This window comes from Centrocercus urophasianus, unplaced genomic scaffold, assembly GCF_019232065.1.
Source record: "Centrocercus urophasianus isolate 14NV4802_14NV808 unplaced genomic scaffold, USGS_Curo_1.0 seq_9, whole genome shotgun sequence".
Classification (NCBI taxonomy): Eukaryota; Metazoa; Chordata; class Aves; order Galliformes; family Phasianidae; genus Centrocercus; species Centrocercus urophasianus.
This window is the reverse complement of record NW_024885532.1, coordinates 29,482,149-29,501,718: the sequence shown is the minus strand read 5'-3', so window position 1 is coordinate 29,501,718 and position 19,570 is coordinate 29,482,149.

Genomic DNA, 19,570 nt, shown 5'->3' with positions numbered 1-19,570 from the left:
TCTGCTAACTGCCTTTCTGTGAACGTGGCATAAATTCAAGTCCTGAAAAGAGCTTAGGACTGAAGAATTTCTGGCCTGCTTGCAGCTTTGTGCATGTATTTCATGCCACCAGCTCAACGCAGCAGTCATGTGCATCATTCCCCGCTCCCTCCCCCGCTGCTGGGGTGTTAGGAGAAATAATTCTCACTCTGTGGCTGCGAAAGATAACACAAAAATCTCAGGAACACATGAACCAGGCAACCCCCACCATCTCCATCCCACATACACTGACACTGTGCTGCAGGTTACCTGCAGTACCACCTGCCATATGGATCACTGCTCCGTTTCCTAAGGATGCTTGCGGGCATGATTTACAAGAGGCAGGGATTGTTCTTGTTCTGCCTGTTCTCATCTATGCTCAAGTGTGTATCGGTGACGTTTTCATTTCTTTCTGCATGCTGGGCCGTGGAAGAAACAAGCTGTTTCCTGATTATAGGGATCTGAGCTACATGCATATTATTCTCTGTTACACAATGAGTTTGATTACTAACATTCTGGAAATTGCAGACTCCTCTTCTGGCAAAACCAATTCTTTTCTGTAATCTCACAGCATGAGCATGGCTGTCATCTGAAAATCATTTTCTCAGGATTGCATTTTATCATTTCGTGCTACGGTTTTCTTCCTCTCTTAAATCAGCTTTTATCTGTCTTTTTCACAAGATTTAGCCGGGTGCATTCTGGAAAGCCTCAACCAGCGCATCGGTCTGTTGCTCTCAGTATTAAGTGTGTTCCTGTTAGCAACAACTGCTGTGACACGTGGGAGCCCTGACTCTGGACCAGGTTCCCACTGAACTTGTGACTCCACACACCCAGAAAGTGATAAGCTACACTGTAGGAGTTTACAGCTGAAGTGTGTGTAATAGGTATATAGGAAACAAATGAATATAAGGATTATATGTAATATGGTAAAGGGGGAAACACAAATAAGACAGTTCTAGTGACCATGGCAGAGTGTGCTCTTGACCTATGAGCAGCCTAATGGGTCAGGGTTGTAGAGGGAGAGATAACATTGCTTTGTAGAGGTGTGCAGCATGCTACCTTCAGATTTATTGACCTTTTTTGTGCCTGCTCTGTGCCAAATAGTGGAAAGAAGAGCACAGGTGGTACAGGGAGTTTTAAACCCCATAGGAAGTTCGGGAAAAAGGAGGTACTTGGATGAAGACAGCTGGTATCTGAGTAAAAGCTGCAGGATAATATTTAATAAAGTCCAATCTGGGGCCACCAGGTTCAAAAAAACTGTGGAGCATTCACAGATGGTCCAGCAGAGGATTACTAAGGTGATCAGGGTCTATAGCACACAGCCTAGGAGGAGAGTTCAAAGAGGCTAAGGGCTAAGCTACCCTTGCCTAAGGCAGTCTACCACTGCCTGAAGGGCTGCTGCAGAGACCTTTGGGCCAATCTCTTCTTGGCAATGCCAGGCAATAGAAGCAGGGACAACAGCCAGGAGTTGTGGCCTGTGACTTTTGGGTGGAACATAAAAACTTCACCAGGAGAGCAGTGCAACACTATCAGCGCAGTTCTCCAGAGAGGGGATTCCCCGATCCTTGGAGATTTTCAGCACTTGGCTAGACAGCATCAAGGTCTGGCTTTGGTACCAGTCCTGCTCTGAGCAAGAGGCTGGTCCAGAGGTCCCTACCAGCCAACACATCTAAAATTGCAGCCTTGTCTGAGTTTTCTATCTCTTCTCTCATACCTTTAATACTGAATGAATGAAGAGTAGTGACCGATCCCTGCTTCCATGGATGAGGGACACAGTCTCCTAGCTCCCCTGTTTTGGACTTGTTTCTTCTGGAGCAGGCTGGCTGCTTATCTGTCACATAGCACTGGGCCCCTTGTGTCACCTGGGTCCCATACAGTGCCTCTAAAACATACAACATGGTTACTGTTTGTGGAAGATTTTTGCAGTCCTAAGTGCATGCAGTAACATGAAGGCAGCATTGAAGCACATAGTGCTGTAGAGTGGCAAGGGGGCACGTGGAGCTATGTGAAGGCCTGCTAAAATGGTGTTGAAGGATTGTACAGGAAAATAGGAGACAAATAAAGTGCAGTCATGTCCATGGGCCCTTTAGGAAATGATCTTCCTTTGAACTGTCCATTAAACCATCCCCAGGCATCACCTGGGAAAGAGCTGGTTGCAGTTGTCCAGACCAGAGCCAGGAGGGAGCTGGTGGTAGAGCAGAGGGGTCATCAGAGAGCTTTTGTGCTGGAGCTCCCTCTGCTCTTCTGGAAAGACCTAGTATTTTAAACTTGCCCTAAGTATCTTTCCTTACTCATCTGAAGGGTCTGGCACCACCAGTGACATCTCTCTGGGTCGGCAGGACACTTTCTTAGGGCATAGGAAGAGGCAAGATGGCTCTCCATTACCTGTTGGAGGAGGTGTGGGAAGGGCAATGGAGGACTATGAGCCAGACAAAAACATATCTGAGTGTCTGTGAAATTCAAACTTCAAGCTCCAGACTCTGCAACAGGCAGATCTGCCCTGGCAGAGAACCCAAATCTTCCACCTTCATGTCGTGATGAACCAAAGTCTGCTGCTCAGACGAGTTGTTTCCAGACACCTGCCTGTGCCAGCCAGGCCACCAGCCAACAGTAAACCCATGGAGCTGAGAGAAAACTCTTTCTTCTGACTGAGATTTGCCTCCAAGGGATGGAGGAGAAAATACAAGGATGTGTGGGTGGCAGGTAACACTTTTAGATGGAGAATTGGGATGCCGTAGTCTGCAGGATTGCCTGAAGTGAAGAAAAGCTTATAGGATGAGCAAACTCTGGCAGCAGCTACAGACAGGTGTAGGATAAACACTGGATTGAATTAAGGGGAGGAAATCTCTATCGATGAATGTGGGCTGGTTTGTCTTCTGAGCAAAGCCGGGTCTCTGTGGGGACACAAGAAGAATACAGGGGAATGACAATACTTAGGGCTGTGCGACACCCGAGCATGCGTGGTGCAACTAACAGATTTCTACGTCTGATTGCTGTGAATAAACACCTCTCTCATCAACCTGGTGTTATTTATTCCCTTTCAGGAAAGCAGGGTGAGAGAGAAGGGGAGATAGATAGCAGATATTGGTATTCAGGAGCAGAGTGAGAATTTTAATGCGTGCCTGCAAGTCAGGAGGCAAAACTCAATATAAATGCTAAGCATTGCATGCTCTTACGATGATGATTGCATAAATATGCATTGTGGCTGCTGGCGTGTGGAGTCTGTCTGATCATCCTAGTGCTTTGCCACAGTCTGGATGTACAGGAAAGAGCTGTCAGGAGCCAGCCAGAGACTCCCCCAGCAAGAGAAGCAGCCAAGGCTCGGATGGCTGCAATCTGGCGTTTCAACAGAGCTGAAGTCACATCTGGCTGAGATCTCTCAGTGCAGAGGATATTCCTCTCCCTCCTCATGCACTGGGAAATGAGAATCCAGGGCTTTTTCTCTATTCCCACTGGTGGTGGGGGAAAAAGGGCTGGGCAAGGCTGGGGAAGTCAGCTGAAAATCCTACCAGCAGAAGCTGTGGTTGGAGCTGATGGAGATGGGCTCTCCAGAGATGACTGTACAGCTCTACTTGGGCAGCTCCTCCAGTGGAAAGATTCAAGACAGACTTGCATCTATTCCTTCTGCTCTCCTTGACAACCTTCCCAAAGCTTTCCTTCGCTCAGCACAAGTGTGTGGCTGGTCCATTGGCTGCCCTCATACTTCTTGTAGTACCTGCCCAGAGGCCAGGTCACCCAGTCAGCCCCAGCTCTAAGCCGGTTGTACAGTGCCAACAGTATGACAGCACTGATCTGAATTCATCCTTGAACGACACTATCTGGAATAAGTACTGATAATGAAGTGCTGCTTGTTCCTTTGCTTACCAGCAGTCTGTTCTTGACTATTACTGCTCAAGGAGCATTATCTATGCAGTAAATTATTGATGAATGCAGCTCTGTGGAAATACAAAACTGCTGTCTATCATTCTGCTGAATAAACAGTGGTACTTGGAGCACCTGCAGCAAACCATGTCTCCCTGATTCGAACAAAGGGAGGGGAAAAGTAGTCAGATGCTCTTCCCCTGGATGGCTGCAGAGGCACAGACGTACCTTGTTTCTCAAATCCATTAGATTTGACTAGGGACCACATACAATTTAAGAAGTGTAAAAAGTTCCCAGCAGATATTGGAATCCTTATCTTGCAATGAGAAGACAGGTGGGTTAGAACGAGGGTGCTCCCTTCAAGTTCAGTGTTGAATCCTCAACCTCTTCAATAGGCACAGGAAAGGTTTTCGTTCAGGAGGAAGGTACAGATGGGGCCTCCTTTGTATAGAAACTGTACATTTGTTTAAGAAAACAATCTCATAGGAAAAGGCAAAAAGCATCTACTAATTAATGCAAAGCTGCCCCTTCTAGAAGCATGCACTCCAGGCACCTAAATAATTCATTACACAGCATTACTGCCTGCGTGACTAATAGCGTTGTGGGTGATGCTTTTTTTTTAACACTGCTTTCTTTTGTTACTCTGCAAAGCTGAGCAACGAAAGACTCTGGAACATCTTCAGAGACTGAATTCTGCATTCCAGGTATGACTTTGTCAGGGAAATTGGTTTTTTTTCTCACCGTGGCACTGATTGGAAAGATGTATGCTTGTGTCACCCACAAAAATGGACAGAATCACACGCTGGTTGGAATAACTTTTTGTATGCATTGTGCATTGTGTTTCTATTTAATACTTCTATTTGGCACATTCTTCTCAGTGATCATCGTATTTGGTCAGCTTGGAGCGGAACTTATGGTGTATTTAAGGTTTATATAATATCAGTCCTTCACTGACTCTGAAACGTGCATGTTTTACTGATGCCTTGGACTGACAGGCTCTAACAGCATCCTCAGAGCATGTTCTGAGCACAGGCAGCTCAGGCAAATCAGGAAGGTTGCTCTGGGGTCCTCAGACTCAACAGTGAGTACAAACACCCAGAGAGAGCCAAACTCAGCATTCCCAGTAACTGAGTGCACCAGGCAGGACTGGCTTAAGCAGTGCTACAGGCACCTGTGCTGCTCCAGCCCTCCTGGGCCATAGGGATGCCCGTAGTTGCTCCAGGCCGAGGTGGAGGGATGGAAGCTTTCTGTCCAGCCTGTGAATGCTGGTGAAGTGTGTTTTTTGCTGATTGTAGATTGACTCTTTGTCAGTATGATTCCTGCTGTCTGGAGGAAGAAACAGCTTAGGACGAGGGAAGAAAATATGAGCTATGGTCAGGGATTGGAATCTCCACCTTCTTCAATAATAGGGAAAGAGGCAGTAGCTCTCAAAATGGAAAGATGTTTTCTGACAGAGGAGGAAAGCTGGCACCCACAGAGAAGGAGAGGTGGCTGTAGGCTGGGCAGCCTGTGCAGAGGGGGATGTGGCACAGCAGAACAAGCAGTGCTATTTCTTTCCTCAGCACCCAAAGGGTTTGTAGTTAGGCAACAAATTCTTCTCTTGCTGCCTTGGGACTGGAGTCTTGGTACTGGAGTCTTGGTACTGGGGGGTGCTTGCGGGGGTTCTGGGTAAGGGAGAGGGGATGATGTATCTGCCTCTATTCCTGGCTGTGCTCCAGCTTGGGATGGTCCAGCCCAGCCCAACAGGGCTGCTCCTGCTTCTTGTCTGCCTCCAGTGCTGCTGGGATGAACCCCAAGTGCACCCTCAGCTCAAGGTGCCTGTTACAGGAGGCTGAGACCTGTGGTCCCACAGGACCTACAGCAAGAGCTCTCTGGATGGGTTTGCCTAGGCTTCACTATGATACATGGGAATTGCTGCCTTCCTTTCTGCACAATCCATTGCTCAGATGTACAGCAAGCACTGCTACCAACCTCTGCCCTTTGCCATCCTCCCCTGCTCAGACAAGCTCCCAAACACATCACCCCTCCTGTCTAGACCAGTAACTGGTTGACAAGCATGTCTATATCCAACTCGACAGCCAAAATCTTGATCCCCCTGCTCTGAGTGCCTTTCAGATAGACTGTCTCTATCAGAGAGGTGTGATGGAGGTTTCATCCTGGATGTGACCAGAGGGTTGCTTTTGGGTAGCCAAAAACATTGTCCCACATCTATACTTTGTACACACCAGATCCAAAATTTAACCAGATCCATAGCATTTTTAAAGCAGTTTGCCTTCCTTTTACAAGCTTCTCACCAGCTGCAAACTGTGTTTGTCTCCACAATAGCTATATTTCTAAGGAGCCTGAAATTACCATAATTTGTTTCCCAGTACAGAGAAAGCCCAGGGTTTATTTCCTGGCTTTTGTTTTCCTTCATTATTTAACAGCAAAGATGCCATTGTATCCAGATGACTGAACAGTAGCCAAGCAGATTTGCATTTTATTAAATAGTAGAGTTAGGCTGCAAACAGCACAAGAGAAGAAACTCAGCTGTCACAATTTCTCCAAGTCAGGTGACAGGATCCATCCCAAGGTGCCAATGCAGAGCTGGATTTCTGGACTGCTGGAATTGTAAACTCAGTGTGGATTTAAGAAAATCATTGTATTTCTAGATAAAATTGTCCAGAACTGTAGGCTCACATTAACGTACTTATTATTCAGGGGGTTGAAGCTAGATGATCATTGTGGTCCTTTTCAACTCAGGACATTCTATGTTTCTATAATTAATAAATGATCTTTAAGCAAATCAAATGGATTTTGATTTTTTTCAGCAATGTTACATTTCTTCTATTGTCAGGAGCTGGAAAATAAGGGCTACAATTCAATGGGTGTAGAGAAGCTTAAGCAGGTAATGAAGAAGTACTCGAATCTACATAACACAGTAAGTGAGCAACAGTGTTAAAATGCCTGAAAAACAAGAGCCCAGTTTGTTAAAACCTGGCTCTGCTCTATGGATCTAATCCTGCGGGCAGGAGAGATATTCAACAGCCTCTGTGCTGTAGAAGCTGGTGGATTTATCCAGAAATCCTACACAGTAACATTCAAAAATATGTACAATGGAAAGGCTATAATTGAAGCATATTGTTTGTGTCCATAGCGGCCATTTTTTGTGATGGTGGAAAGATGGAAAGAAGGCTGTTTGCTTTGAGTGAAACAAGAACATGTTGAAAGACAGTTCATGAAAATAGACCAAGTTGAGAAAGAGGAATTCAGGGGGATGGCTTTGGGATCTTTAACTTTCTTTTTTTTTAATCTGGGGAACTTAGTCAACCAGGAAGAGGAATAGGAACCACAACTTTGGAAATCAATCAGTGGGATTTAAGTTATGTATCAGTGGAGTTTATGTTATGCGATACTGAGGCAGTACTAAATGACATTCAAACAAGTACTGTATAGGTCCATGTTAATACACTTGATTGCAACAATTAGACTTTGTGAAGGCCAGAGGCAAAGGTTAACCCCACTGGAAGAAAAGATGATGTGAAATAACTGATTTGTCTGAGTTATATGGGGTAAGCAAAGAGTTCATCCTGAGTGAAGCACAATGACTCTTAATTCTTCGTATCTTTAACAGAATGCAGTCTACACTGTGCTCAGCCTAAAGGAGATCTCATAAAGCTTGCCTTTAATCTCAGCAAGGTGTTTGAGTTCCTTAGAGGTGTCAGAGGTTAAACACTTATTGAGCTCAGGCTTGGCAGCAGCACCTTGTCATTCCATGGAACATGGGGATTGCATTGACCTCTCTTGCTGTTTAGAAGACCATTAAGAAGTCCAGCTTCTTACTTAGAGCCTGCAATGGTAAGCACTGGTGAGCATGGCTGCTCTTTTTACCAGTCCCCCTTCAGCATCAGCACACTGCTCTCCCTCTTTTCTGTCACTTTTCACACCATTGCACCTCTCTGGCCTTGGCAGCAATAATAGACCTATATCATACTTCTTCCACAGTCACCCAGTAGAAAACTGTATCATTAAGTAAGTTATTCTCTTTTTGTTATAATCTTAATTTTAATTAGCCACATCTTTAGTTTTATAGAAGAGGAGGCTGAGTGTAGTCAAGCACTGGGAAAAGCTGCCTAGGCAAATGGTAGATCCCTTATCTCTGAAGGTATTTAAGACACATGCAGGTGTGGCACTAAGGGACATGATTTAGTGATGGGAGTCTCTAAGCCAGTTTGACAGTTGGATTTGATGATCTTGAAAGTCTTTTCTAATGTAAACGATTCTATGATTCCATTTTATGATATGCTTAGGTGCTTATTTAGCTTGAAGATGGACATAAATGGTACTGTAGGGTTGCATTACGGTGAGTGAACATGAAAGGCAGCTAATAATTGTTGAGAATCAGTCTCCAAAATACCTAGAAATGGTCATTGCAACTGATTGACTACACATCTTAGCCAGGTGGCTCCCAAAATTCCTCATGCCTGGCCACTCACTCGTTTATCCTGCTGGTGATTATGGGGGAAATGTGTTACATCTCCTAGAGAGACAAATTGTTTTGATTTCAGAATATTACAGAAGCATCTTTCAACTAAGGCATAATGCATACGTATACATTACACACAGTGTGGAGGTCAAACTCTTGCAATAAATTACTAGTCACACAGCCTGGTGAAGTGGTTTGATCCCAATCCCTGGGGCCATCTATACCGTCTCAGGGAAGCCAACTAGGAATAGGTTTAATCCCGCTCCTTTTCACTTTGTCAGGTGAAAAAGTAGGGTGGGACCCAATGTGATAAAATATCTGTTAACCACTGAGTAAGGTACAGAACAGTTTGCTGTTGCAATAAAATATTTATAACTACTCATGTTGTTAAAGGAAACATACACTTTTGTGCACCTTTTGTCATTAACAAGTCATTGTGAATGTTTCACACTTTATTGCCAGGTACTACTAAGATGTACAGTGTGTACCTACAAAGGGCTGCACATTTTAACTGGTCGTACTGCAAACAAAAGCAATTAAGCTTTTGGGAAGCTTAACACTGTTCATTTGTAAACAGGAGTAAAGGTGGGACCTTTGCCAAACAGAAGGTTAGCTAAGTGAGATGATAAATCAATCAACCTTGCAGTACATGTCCTTGTGGAGCTACACTGAAGGGGACATTTCAGCAGACGCTTTAATGCAGCTGGGTTTTGGTGACAGATAAGGTTGAAAGAAACTAGGGTCTACCTGAACATAGTGATGCTCTTGATGACACGAATGCTGCCATGAACACTGAAACATTGATTTATGATCTGAGTAGGGTCACCCCAAAAGCTTGGGCAGCTCAAGCCATTTTCTTTCCAAGGTTCAGATGGGGCCATGATTGAATGGCAGGCGTGTAATTCCCAACAACCCATGGGATTTGGCCTTCCTGTGAATTAACCATGCGTGGGACAGTTTGTGTCTTGCTTTGATGGCTGATACTGGCCCTGCTGGTTGTTTGAAAACCAATGGTTTGCACATGTTTGTTGATTTTATTGGTACTCTGGGTTCTGCCTTTGCAAATTGCTGAGCAGCTTTGTGAAGCTGATGTGTGCCTTCAGCTCTCACTGCTGTAATCGCTGGTCCTTTGATAGCGAGTATCTACAACATGAATTAGCCATCTGCTAAACACTGCCCCATTATATTTGTGCCAAATCCCTGCATCCTTGTTTGTCCAAACCTGCCTTTGAGGCAGTTTCTTGGCTCTTTCTTTTGTTTTTAGGACTGTGTCCATATTTGGCTTATGTCCTCTGCGGGAGAATTCCCAAGGTAAGCATTTACGTTTCAAACACAGTGCAAAAACAGGTGAAAAGGTCTTTCGTGTTGCTCAGATTAAATGCTAATAAAATTCTTGTGAATTGGCTTTCTTCTCTTTTTTCCTGTACGGTTGGCAGGCTAAGTGATGCTCGTTGAACAGCCCAGCTCTGGTGAGGATCACCCATTCTATTGTTGCTCTTGTTTCTTTGTGTTTGCCCTAAAACTGGAGGCATAACAGCTGCAGAGACGTGCAACCAGATGAAAAATTTACTTTTTCACTAGGAAGCCAACTTATGGTGCTTACTGTCTGTGCACGCTTCTTGGAGAAATCCTATGGCAGTATCTGGCCAGTTCAACTTGTTCCTCCACTGCCCACTGCCTTACTTATGCCAGTCACCAGCAGTGAGCTAGAAAGCTCTCAGTTGCTTGTCACTTTTCTGAGAGCTGAAGGATTGGACTCAGAAGCAAAACACGTCCCACGGTGTTGAGAGCTTTAGGATTTCAAATCCCTCTGCTTTTGGCTGTTTTCATGGAGTGTTTTCTCAAAATGCTGCTTTGCTGCCATCATAATCATTTGGGTTATTTTCTTTAAAATCGGAAGGTGGGAGGAGGAGGGGGAGTTTTATCATCTCCTTGGACAAGTTTCAAAATGCAACTAGCAGGAGCAGACTGTACGAGACAACTTATGCCTGGAAGAGGTTGCTGAGGCCCAGAGGAGTCTGTGCAAGCTGGGTTGATTCTCAGTGTGTGTTTATAGGAGGGATGCTTGAGACCTCCTCAGTCTGAAAGAAAAGGGTGATAAGTGTAACAGAAAAGTACCTTGCTGAGTCTTTCCCAGCACCAGTGAAGAAGTGCTACCCATCATAGAATCACAGAATAATTTGTGTTGGACACTTAACTGGGCTGTTTTGTCAATCAGTGTGAAATATTTTGGAGGCAGCTTCTCAACAAGCTTTAGCTGTCTTTCATGCTCACTTATCATCAATGGCTGGGGTGCATTCCAGTGCTACCATTTATGCCTAACTTCAAGTTGAATAAACACCCAAGTCCATCACTGAATCATGGAATCATAGAATACTTTAGGTTGGAAAAGGTCTTCAAGATCATTAAGTCCAATCATCAACCTGACTTACTGAGTCCCACCTCTAAGCCATGCTTCTTAGTGCCATGTCCATACAACTCTTATATACCTCCAGGGAGAGGAACTCCACCACTGTCCTGCACAGCCTGTTCCAATGCTTGACCACAGTCTCCACGAAGAAATTCTTATTTTTCAATCTAAACCTCCCATGAAGCAATCTGAGACCATTTCTTCAAGTCCTATTACTTGTAACCTGAGAAAAGAAACCAACACTCCTCCTCGTACCCTTTCCTCGTACCCTTCTTTTGGAAGGTTGGTGGAGAACCTGTAGAGAAGCATATTAGGGCTCTGTTCAGGTTGGCCACTGTTTCTCCAGGTCCCCAGGTCTCACTTAAAGACCCAAGGACAAAGTTTCTTGCACTACTGGGTAGATCGGTGCTCAGGCATCTCCTACACCTCTTGGGAGCTCCGAGGGTGCAGGTTGCCTTGAGGGACAGCCTGAAAAGCAGAGTCTTAATTTGTTGCAGAACCTCATTTAATGATCTTTTTTTCCCAGAACATGGGAACAGCTGCCTAAGGCTGAAAGTCTGCCAAGGGGTCATCTTGAGTGCACTGTTCTCTCTGCTGTTGTGACTTGAGTGGAGATTGAGTTATACGGGTAAAAAATAAAAATAAAAAATATTCCTGAGCTGCACTGTCATTTGAGAAGCAGGGATGTGGGCAGGAGACTGAGGATGGGAGGCTCTGTCACACCTTTACAGCATCCGTGCCCATTGAAAGAGCTTAACTTGTTCTTATTTATTCGACTCTGTGTTTCCTTTCAACAGACACAAAAACAGAAAAGAAAATAGCTCTGGAGACTGCACCTTCCCGTGAGCACATCTTTTATTAAATTTCCTTCTCTTTCTCTCATTCTTTGTAGTGGAATTATTATGGCTCCATTAGAACAGTGATTTCCACCTCCAGCCATGACTCGACAGCTTTAGTAATAGGTAACAATTTTGCTGATCTTTAAAACCAGCAGGAACTTTGTTCAAGATAACGTGCATCCAATCTACCCTCCCTGTTTCCAAGCCTGCAGCCATTCCATGTTGCTGCGGCTCCACCAGCAGTAGTGGCAGTAGCCTGGAGTTTGAACGTGTCCTTTGATGGTGGAAGCAGGAGCAGTATTCAATTTTTCATGGCTTTTTTTTCTTTTCTTCTTTTCTTTTTTTCTCTTTGAAGGATTCCATATAGTACAAGCACAGCTAGGTTTTCTACAAGGGAGAGGGGGAGTTTAGAAACACATCAAGGCTGGGTTGAAAGGGCATTAGCACTGTTGTACTGGACTGGATTTCTGATTGCTCTGGCCAACACTGGCAGCTAACCCAGCTAAAAGGGTTGCGAGGAACCTGTGCTGCTCAGTGCCCTGCTCCTGTCAGCCAGACCTGCATCCTTGGCCATTCTCCAGCCACTTTATTTCTTCCTGACTGCATGCTGGCACTCGAAACTTCAAGAAGTCACAGAAATATAGGAGCTTTGTCTCAAACTGCCAACTGGTTCTTTTTATCTCACTGGCAATTACGCAAGACAAAAATCTCAGACTGATTAGTAACTGTATGATTTGTTCACATGTGAGTGATGTTGATGACAGCGTGAATCAAACAGTTTCCTAAATGATTTAGATGTGTACGTCTAGGCTTGGGCTGAGGAGCCAGGGAATTCCTCTCGAAACCAATCTGCAAGAAAAAAACTTGCATGCTCAGTTTGCTTTCTTTCCCGTGTCTGGGGCCATGGTGCAGGCATGGTGCAGCTCTTGTTAGCAAAAGCCTGAAGTGCTCAGCAGATCCATGGCGCCATTTCAGGAAAGCACAAACAGCTGCTGAACACTGAGCTCAGTGGGAGCCATGCAGATGTGCTCCCTTGCTTTGATGGATTGAAGACACAGGAAGGTTTTTAAAATCTTTGGTCTTGGGAAGTCAATAGCAGAGCTCCTATTGATTTCAATGAGAAGAAAACCCTTCAGAGGGTAAGTAAATGACTATAATTCACCTCTACAGAGATCAGCAGCACTCTCACAAGTTTGAAATGCGAGATGCTGAGCATCTGTAGCACTGCAGTGTGCTCTGTGGCACTTCGTCACGGTGTGCTTTATCACCAACCCAGACCTTCCTCCTGCCTGTCTTCATCTGCCCCCAGGAGCAGAGCACGAGGAGTCACATCTCCTCCAGGTCACCTTGGGTTTCCATGGTGACTCTTTGAATACAACTGTCTTATCAATTGGAGCCTCTGTAACTTTCAGAAGCAACTATAAAATCTCTTCTAGTTTCTATAGCAACCATCTTTAAACCCATATATTTGCTTTCTCTTGTCTTAGCTGAATTGTTGGAAATAGAGAGAATTAACTGCTGGTGAAATATTTCTTACATTCTTTTCCCTTAAGCTTTCATATACCATCAGCCAGAACAACACTTATGATGAGACTACAGTCCTTTTGTTTTACTTACTAAGGGATCCTCTTTGCTGCCTATGCAGAAGAATACCATGTCTTTTCAACCACCATTTTCATAAGGAATGTGCAAACTTGAAACCTGGAGAGTATTTCCCTTCCAGTTCTCAGCCCCCATGCCACTCTGTTCCCATGCGCTCAGAAGAACAAGTTGTGCTGCTTTGTTATCCTGGATCACTTCTTGTGAGGATGTGCCAGAGCAGTAAGCTCAGTGCAAAGTACACTCATCACCTAACTGCAATGCTGTGACTTAGTCAAATATTATTATCTATACGATATGAGGAGTGTGCACAAGGTTAACGGCCCGTCTACACTGCAGGCCCAATAAATGTCAAAAAGGTTTGTGTCTTTTTTCTTCCCCAGCCTAAATGTGGTAACTGCAGACAAAGCTGCTATCGCACGGTCTATGGTTTCATCAAGCAGACAGCAGGCAGACACAAAGCTATCCAAAATAGCTGACACCGACACAAAGACATCTACCACCTTCCTTCATCGTCTGACTATCAAATGCACTGCCACTGGGGTGGCACTTCTAGCACCCCACTGGAACATCATTTATTTTCTCCTGTTGGTTTTAATGCCCTCTTCTCTGCCGGATATTTAGCTGCACGTCCCAGCTGCACATCTTCCATGCAGCTGCTGCCAAGAACACAGTTTTCTTGTTTGTGCTGCTCCCTTTTTCACTGAACTGTGCCTGTCCAGGGCCCACCATGGTCTTTCCCTGAGATGAATGGCTCCAGTAGGAATGAAACTGGAGCTGTGGCTCCAGCACAGTCCTGCAGGGCAGGACCAGGTCCTGCAGATGGCTGTCCCCTCCTGTGACTCCCACTAGGGTCTGACCCAAGCAGCCTTGCACCCACCCAGATGCTAGGCATCTGGAACCACATTCATTTAATAGGGCTTCAGGTACAAAAGCCCACTCAAACTCATCCTCTGGCCCTCAGTGTAACACTGCTGAGACAGCTGAGGTCTCAGTGATGGTGACTTTTCCATGCTATTTCACAGGAAAAAAGAGCAGAAACATGGGGACAGAAAGCTTGAACTCCTTTCCAGATTCCACTTTTTCTGTGTCCTATTTTTCTTTCTAAAAGCAATCAAACAGTGGGATTTTGAAATAGAAAAGCAACTGTTGAAGCTCACCAACGCTCCTGGAGAAGTATCAATCAACTGTTTGACTTTTGATAGCAGTTGAACCAGGTTGCAATTAATGTATGTTACACTTCTGCAGGCGCACTGCTGAAGCATGCAGCAAAGAACTCGGTCTTTCAGTTTGGTAACAGGAGGCTGAAATGGACACCTGAAGACGGTCACAACAACAGGTATGCTCCAGAGGCAGGTAAGCAGTTTGCTAACTTCTGGAAGAAAGAGTGGAATGCATCTAAATTATACAATATTGGGTCATGCCCAGCACTGCGTGAGCCTTGTCCCAGAGCCAGATGCACCTGGTAGGAGTTCACACTGTAGGGTTCCATGCTTTTCTGTGGGATGGTCCTCCCCTGAGACATCCCTGAAGGATTAGTCAGACTCGCACGCCTCAGGAATAAATGGGTACTGCAACTTCTGGAAGAACTACAATAAAGCTGAGCAGAGCTGCAGCATGGGACCAGGGGGCCACCTGCATGGCTAAGTGGGCCCAGACTGTCCATGAGGAGCATTGGTCCTGCCTTCTGGAAAGGGGACAGCTGGGAAGGGTCTGCCAGCTGAGTTCCTCATGCTCATCCCCTGCTCACCTACAGAGCCCGGGGCTGCAGGAATGTCCCTGCCCCACTCTGTAACACCAGGGACAACCTGGTGCCCCTGCATCTGAGAAGGGCAAGAGAAAATGCCAGCAGCTGTCTTGCTCACGATGGGGTCCTGCAACAATCGTGAGATTGATCAGATCTGGGCCGATGAGCTGGATGAAAACAGTATTCCCTGGATCATGGATTTCACTTATCTTAGCTGATTTATCTGTCTCCTTGCTTTCACACATGCACACAAATGCATGCAAGTCAGATGTGTCTCTGAAAATCAGGATATCTGTGGCAGTGTGTGCTACATCACAGACCACAACCTTGCTGTTTGTACAACAGCAGCCACAGAGCTCAGAGCCCGCTGCACTGAAAGCAGAAACAAGTGACACAGTGGAACAGGCTGTCCAGGGAGGTGGCAGGATCAGCATTCCTGGAGGTGCTCAGGAAAAGGGCAGGAGTGGTACTGAGTGACATGGTGTGGAACGACCACAGGCACTGGTTAACAGCTAGACAGAATGGTCTCGTAGAGCTGTTAGGACTACAGTGATCAATCAGTGAGTATGTGAACAAAAAGTGCTGTAAGAAGAACAGAATATTATTTCCACAGCATCTGTCTGAGGAGAAGGGGCCACAGCTGAATGTTTGAACTAACAGTGTGTAAACACTACATTTACGGTTGGAGAAGTATGTTGATAAATCAAATACATCCTGAGCAGGCCTGAGTGTTCTTTTAGGCATAGTGGGGCTGTTCAGTGGGACAGAAGAATAAATGTGCACTCTGCAAGTAGAAAGACTGCACCTAAGTGCAGTCTGCACTTAAGTGAGATGATTTATATTTGCACAAAACAATATTGTTTTAAATGAAGCTCTAAACTCAATATTTTGATATTCATAAAGAATAAAACAGAAGTAATTTTACCACCACAGGAACACACTGTTTGGACTCAAAACCAACAATGGTTCCCAGGCTTCCCTTCTGAGCCCCAGGAGGTACCAGCAGGCATCTTCCCCACAAAAGGGTTGTCAGCATAAAGCATTCATTTGCTGAAAACAAATAGACTGGCTCCAACAAACTGAAAAATGGTGGGAATGGGACTGAATCTGAAAGAAAAAGCTCATAACGAGCATCTGGCCATTCTGGGATGCTTCTTCAGCCTGCTTTTTTCCTAAAAGAAAATGAAAATACAGTTCATTTTATCTAAACTTGGAAATAAAAATCAGAAGCCTATTTACTAAAGTGACATCCCTGAGCAAGGAACACGTGCGTGAGAACAGTGAGGACAAACCTGCAGCTATGCCCAAACCAGCCTTTTTTGCCTCTTTGGTCCAGGGCAGGCAGATGAGCTGAATCACATTTCGAAAGCACAACCCTCTTGGCAGAGCGATCCACTCAAGACTGCATTTCAGATGCATTATTAAACAAGAGCAGTAAGTTACAGCACAACAGATAAATATTTGATAAATGAGAGTTTTGTTTTGAGGTGTTAGTTGGGAAAATACCTCTGCTTTCCAAAGTCTTTGTGAAAGGAACATCAGAAAAATGCTGAGGAATATTTTGCCATTTGTTTTTGCCACTGCCATTTGTTTTTCAGCAGGCTCTTGCTGCCTCTGGAGCCTATGCAGCAGGGTTGACCTGCAAGCTTGCCTGCTGGTGCTGGCACACAGTGGCACACAAGGAGAGAAGCATTTTCTCTGCTACAGACACACACCCCCTTTTCAGGTTTCTCAGACATCTGAGATGTCTGTGGAGCAGCTGGGATGATGTGTATGATGCAATTTACATCCATTTAAACTGCCTGTAGATATGCTATGGGTGTCTTCCCACACAAACTGTTTGAGGCACTCTGTTCATGCGTGCCTGAGCAAACGTGATAAGAGAAAAGAAGGATTTTAGGAGAAAATAAGGATTTAAACAAGCACGGTTCTGCTCCCAATTTGTGGCTGTGTATAACATAACCAATCTAATCAAAATCCCCTCCTTTTCTCCATGTTAATTGCTTCTCTTCTCTTACATGTTCTCACCAGTTCATCCTTGATTATGCTGTGGCTTCTGGTCAGCACAGCCCAGTTAGTCCCTGCCTAGTATTTCAAGTAAAACAATTTAATGGCCCATTGGCTAAATGCTGACAAGCCTACCTGGGATGCAGTAGGAGGTAAGGACCAAGCAAAATCTCAGTATTATCTCAGCTCAAAGGGACCCCTGCATTTTAGTGCAAGCAATTTACTGACATGGTAAATAGCTCAAACTGTGTGAAACCTACTTTAATGCTTTGTGGCATTAAAATGTTCCTGATGCAGGGATGTTACTTAGGTTTCAGTTGCTGGGTTTTGTGTCTGACCCCACAGAAAGCACTGCCTCTTTGCAATCTCACTAAGGGAAATAATTTTTTAGTGACATGCTTTTGTGCGTCAAATTCAGTAATACAGATCTATCCTCTCTATTGCTGCAAATAAGGGTCACTGGCAAGAACATAGGAAAGCCACATCATAAACAGTCTTACAGAGTGCAATCTGAATGGTGTGAATATCCACAATGCACACAGGCCCACAGACAGCAGCTTTTCAATGGAAACATGATTAGGTTACCAAATTATCAGGTGTGCTCACTGCTATGGCCCAGAGGTCACCAAAAATGGTTAAATCTCAAATCTCAACAACTGACATTGCTGATACCATTTTTACTCTAGACTCACCCAGCTACATCTTGTCCTACCCGGAGGTTCAGCTCCTGGCAACAAGCAGAGGGTTTCAGCATAAGGCATAGATGCAAAACGTTCCCAGCCGCTCCACAGAGTAGGTCTACTTTCCAAACATCCCTTGGGAGAATCCCTTTCCATCTCATTTCTCTGCAGGTCAATCCCAAGATGAGAGTCTGTATTCTGAGGTCTATCTTTAAAGCCACCCATCAGAGCTGGCAGTCTGGCACAGCGGTGTGAGAGATAGGCAGCATGAGATAGTGGTGCTGTGCCACGGTTCCTGGCAGAAGCCTGGGCACCCACCTGCTGCTCTGCTGTGGTAGATTCATGGTGAAACACAGAGGTTGCTGCCTTGCAGGATGGGTTCTGTCAAACCCTAAATGAATTATTTTGAACTTTCTTACTTTCTCATAAGCGTCTTACTACCTGAGAAGGAAGAATATGGTCAAATCAACACCTAAAATTGACTTCCTTCAGCTAGAAGGACTAGAGACCAGATTTTAAGACTTCTCAAAATCTGAAAATGAGATGTTTTCCTCTAGGAAGCTTCAGCCAGCCAAGTTGAACGCCCCATTGTCCCCAATGAAATGCTGATGTAGCCCCAAGACAGCCCATTCACCTGGTGCTAGGAGGAGTATCCTGGGGCTACAGGTCATCCACTCAGACCAGAGACCCAGTGTTTAGAGGAAACCAGTGCTTAACTTTCATGCACAGGCAGAGGTTCTACTTTGTGCAGAATAAACAAAACAAACACGAATACACCTCTGGTTGAATATCAACAGATTAATACAGAATCATAGAATGAATCATAGAATGGCTTGGGTTGGAAGGGACCTCAAAGATCATCAAGCTCCAACCACCCTGCCGTGGTAGGGTGAAGGGGAGGTTACATCTGATAAGGCAGGATCCATTATCTATGCAGTACATATATCTGCTATTCCAGAGAGATCATCTCACTTTGACTTGATCATTTTTGTGATGTGCATCCATCTAGAAAGCAAGATCTGTTATTTACTGCTTCTTTCATTTTTGCAACAGAACATCTCACTGAAGAGGAGACCCCCTGATCAAGTGTTAAAAGAATACATTGAACACTATTAGCAATGCCAGAAGAGTAAAAACAGTTTCAACAGTTGTAAAGATTTTGTATAATAAGGAATTTTAGAGAATGGTATAGCAAGTAAATATGAGAAGGCATACACAAAAATATTCTATCAAAAGGTTTTCAAAACCCTTCTGTACAGCAATCAAGTTGCCTTCCTTCAGATAGGAAAAAAGATTCAGATCTCTGCGATCACTAGCAGGCTAAGGCCAATAAATCTCAGTGCCAATAAGATTAACCTGATCAGCTAGCCACTCCTTGCACTGCTGAGTGTTGTTTCAGTACCCTGCAGCATGAAAGAAACTAAACACCCTCACCTCCCTGTTGCTGATGCTGAGATGAAAAAGGAAACAAGTGGCTTTCACATGTGTCTGGTAAAAGATAAATTAGAAAGCAAGATATTCACTAAATTAGAGGAAGGGAGAGGCAGAATATTTAAATCACTGATTTCTGCCTTCATTATCTTTTTTTCCCTACTTCAGACTAAAGCAGAAACAGCAAGTATTTAAATAAGCCATTTTAATCATTAGGGATCAACCGCTATTAGCTGCTGTGAAACGTGTTCCAGAAATCTGTGAAAAAACACATTTGTCTGTTCTCAGTACAGACTCCTTTTATAAAGGTTCATTAGAAGAAAAATAGAGCAGTACCTTCTCTAGAGGTAACAGAATGCATGATAATTCACTCCAGGGCCAGCAAAGCTGCTTTTTGTAGATCCAGGACTCAGCGTTCTGACAGAATTCTATTTAAAATGTCTTCACAAAGCATTTCTCTGATCAGGCTGTTTCCTGCTGTGGCATCCTACTGGTTTTGCAATGAAAGTTCTG